Source organism: Octopus bimaculoides, chromosome 10, assembly GCF_001194135.2.
Source record: "Octopus bimaculoides isolate UCB-OBI-ISO-001 chromosome 10, ASM119413v2, whole genome shotgun sequence".
Lineage (NCBI taxonomy): Eukaryota > Metazoa > Mollusca > Cephalopoda > Octopoda > Octopodidae > Octopus > Octopus bimaculoides.
In genome coordinates this window covers 72,900,843-72,905,094 of record NC_068990.1, presented here as the reverse complement: position 1 = coordinate 72,905,094, position 4,252 = coordinate 72,900,843, and the positions used below count along the sequence as shown (strand labels likewise).

At 28.4% G+C, this 4,252-nt stretch overlaps 1 protein-coding gene across 6 annotated transcripts in view; it reads left to right on the top strand.

Moving 5' to 3' along the window:
• The window catches only part of LOC106880698 (zinc finger protein 629), a 411,919-nt gene that overhangs the window by 131,995 nt on the left and 275,672 nt on the right, over window positions 1–4,252 (top strand). Inside the window, exon 1 of one of the 6 annotated variants that reach the window (XM_052971294.1) lies at window positions 2,461–2,856. The exons of the other annotated variants lie outside the window; for them this stretch is intronic. The gene's annotated coding sequence lies outside the window, so the exon portion shown is untranslated. Of the gene's footprint in view, window positions 1–2,460; window positions 2,857–4,252 lie in introns of those variants that run through there. 6 annotated transcript variants of the gene reach the window in all.

The window sequence follows — 4,252 nt, the reverse complement described above, 5'->3', positions numbered from 1 at the left end:
TATATATATATATATATATATATATATATATATATAAATATATATATATATATATATACATATATATGTATATATATGTATATCTATATGTATATGAGTTTGTATATATGTGTATATATATATATATATTTTTATATATCTATATATATGTATGTATATGTGTGTGCCTGTGTATATATATACATATATATATACATGCACACATACACATGGTAACACATGCGTATACTTTGTATAGATATATGTATATATATATATGTGTATGTTTGCATGTACATGTATATGTGTATATTCTTTTGTACATATGTGTGTGTATGTGTGGATATGTGTGTGTGTGTATGTATATTTATATATATATATATATATATATATATATATATATACCCATACACATACACACACTTAGATTTGTATATATGTTCGCATGTATTTATATGTATATGTATGCATATATTGAATTTCGTAAATTATTGCATTTGTTTAGGAGATTCCTTGTCCCTGAAACTGAAAGTATGATACCTAGCTGAGCCCCCTATTTTTTTATTTTCATATTCATATGAAGATTTTCTCTCAACCTCTTATTTAACTCATAAAATATCAGCTCCCACATTTTGCTGATGGCTGCATTTACATTTATTTGTCTTTGTTTTTATCATTGTGATCTCTTGTTCTGAGTTTACAAATATATAAATAATAATAATAAAATTAAATGAGAATGCATTATCTAACTCTAACAAGTTATAAAAGGGTTCATGTGATACGCTTGTTTCTTTTTAACTTTGCACTTCATTAGTTATATTAAGTTAAAATTTGGTTTTAGAAATTTAGAGTGAAATTTCTCCCCAGTGTTTATATGAGTCTGTTTTGCAGTATCTTGCTTTCTGTATTCTATACTAAAAAAAAAGAAGAAAAAAAATAGGAGAAAAAAAGGCAATTAAAAGTTAATTATTGATGACTATCAATGATACTTAATTTGTTTTTGTTTTATTTCTGTAACATTTATCGAGACTGTTTATTTGAAATTGAAAGGCAGTAAACTAATAAAATATATAAATTTGAAGTTGGTTTATAGTTTAATGGTCATAAGTCATTTGATAATAATCAGTACTGATATCTAATTTTATTTAATAATTTCCAGTGATATGAAATCTGACATAAATATTTCAGTCTTTGATAGTGAAGAATTTATGTAAATATCTAAATCAGACATTACTAGCCTTTAAAATGTTGATATTTAACTTGTAAATTGTCAAACAATTGTTGCTAATTTAATTCAGCATAGTTTCTTTGAAATAGCTGCACATCTCTTATAAAAAGAATTTTGTCATTTTTATCCTGGTTATTTTCCATTTATTTCCTATTTCATTGTAGTCTATAAACATATACTTACATTTACATCATTCAAACAAAGGAATTTTATCTATGTGCAACTTTCATTGGTCCTGTCTCTTTCACACATCCGAACACACATACACAGTTTAAAAGCTTTATCTACCAATCAACCATTCCTGAATCAGCAATTTATCTGAAAGTTTTAACATTCCACATCAAACAGAGGTAAAGTTAAGAAAGCTACTCGAAATCTTTGCATTTCAAATTGTCATTTTTCAAGGTACCAGGAGATTATTGTTGCTCTTGAGTTTTTGTGGTAAGATTAATTAGTTTCACTTTTATTTCATAGTATTTAAGTACATTGGCATTTCATTATACCTCATCACCTGCCATATACAGAAACAGAAACAAACACACACACACACTCTCTCTCTCTCTCTCCCTCAAACACACACATACACACTCATACACACAATTGTATATGTGTGTATATATTTGTATATACATGTGTGTGTGTGCATATATGTATGTGTGTATGTATGTTTGCGTATGTATCTATATATACATACACACATATATATACATGTTTGTGCATATATATGTATATGATTTTTTTTTAATGTACAAATTGTTTTCCATTCTCCCATTTTGTTTAAATATATACTCTGTCTTTCTATTCTGTCTCTCTCTCTCTCTCTCTCTTCCTCCCTTTCTCTTCTGTTTGTTTCTTTTCTTTGTCTCTCCCTCTCACTCATTGAACATCTATCCATATTGTGTTAATCTTTGAATGTTATTTTGGTATTGCTTATAGCTCCCTCCTCTAGATAACAGTTTAATTTAAATGACAATACTAAATAATGGGAGGAATGAAAAAAAAAAATTGATGAAGAAAATTCAATTCTTTTGTAGTAAAGTTATCAGATATTTTCTTTCTTTGTTTCTTTCACTACTATTTCTTAAGTTAGTAAAGTTATGAATATGTATTTTCACTTAGCTCAGGTTTGTTTCTATTAGTTAAAATATTTTCGAATAAAAATGTATTTCACTTAGCTTTTAGTGGTGACTTATAATTAAGATATTCATATAAGCTTGATGCATTATCCTGTGAGCTGTCATAGGTTGCTTATAGTTTCAGAACTGCTATGCAGTCCTACTAATGTCAAGCACAGGGAGTGCATTCATTTCTATGTCTTAGCTTCCTCCTCCTCATTCACACTGTCCTCCTCTTCTCCGTCGTAGCCAACTACCAGCATCTTCATCACCACCGCTACTACCGGCTTTAGCATACAAGTTGTCCATAAACGGTGGACTACCTATATATCCCACTTGCACACACAACTACTAGTACCATAGTGGAGACAACAACTGTCTTATCTCTGCCTTGGTTATTGGTATCTGTGGATTTGCATAGATTCCACCTCCGCAGCCTGCTTGGTATCTATTGATTGCAGATTGTTGACATGCTCAGACTGGTAGAACTGGCGATGGATGGCTACTGTAGTTAATTCTGTTCTTCACCTTCATGTAAGTAATACAAAGGTTTAGCTGAATGTTATCACTTTACACTTGCAAACAAATTTAATGAAATTTCTAAAATATATGTTCTCTCTTCACTTCTGCTCTATTTTACTTACGTTGTCACGTTAGATACTACGACCACTAAGTTTGTTTCATTTTTAGATAACTTGTAAACTTTTAACATAAACTTGTTTCGTTTTATATTCTCTTTTGTTATTATTATAAATAATATATATATACATATATATAAATACATGAAGATATGTTTTCTATAACGAAGCTAATTTTAGTTTTTGATTTAATCGACAAGAACCGAATCATTATAAACAAACATTTACACTCTTTTATTTTCATTGTGGAACTTTCTCTTTTATTTATTTTTTTATTTATCTACTTATTCATTCTTTTATTCACTGTTTCTTTTTAAAGTGACAATGAAACAATTTGGGAAGTTTCATAGAATATCATTTGTAAATTTTGATATTACTCTAGTCCAGCAATAACTTGTCCGTGAAATTCTTGTAATTTCTATAAACTTTTTAATGATGAAATTAACCCGTATTTTTAGTGTCAGTAACTCTGAGTATATATCACCATCATATGGTCATAACTAATTTAATGTAAAGTAATTCTAGATAAAATAGCATTAGTTGATTGACTAAATGGGATAAGTCAAAAATGTAAAAAACAAAGAAAAATGCTGTCATGATGTAAATTTTTCATTTTCTGTTTCACTTATTTTTAATAACTTCAAATATTATTGTAGTTTTTTTTCTCTCTGGCAGTATTTTCATATACATATATATATAGAATATTTGTTCAATGAATGCTTTCTATCTCATAGTTTTTGATAATTTTTACTTTCAAAACTTAACTTCTGAGAACAAATAGTGCTATAATAGTTAGCTGACACTCTCTTCTGTCAAAATTTATTTATTTATTTATCATGTTATGGCATGTGTTGAATCCACATGCCGTTAGTGCATGCGTATTGAGTGACTGTGCATACATGCTTATCTAATTGTTTACAAATAAAAGTATATGTGTGTGTATATATATGCATATATATATATCAGAATAGAGGTATGTTTTAAAAAAATTGAATAAGGCTGTGTTTTTTTTTCGTATGTGTCAAAGTAGGGGAAAATTGAGTCAATGTGAATTTTTAGCATGTCCAGTAAATCTCAACATGTGTTGGGTATATGTTGTTTAGGAAGTCAGTCTAGATGATGTAAGGTATATGAAAGATTTTACTTTTCATTTGACAGTCTTAAAAAAATAATAAGCATTTTTGTACATCATAAAAAGTGTATGTGTGTGTGGGGGCACTGTATATGTGTATGTGTGGGAGCATTGTATGTAAGTGTGTGTGTGGCAACACTGTATGTATGTTGGGGTGACA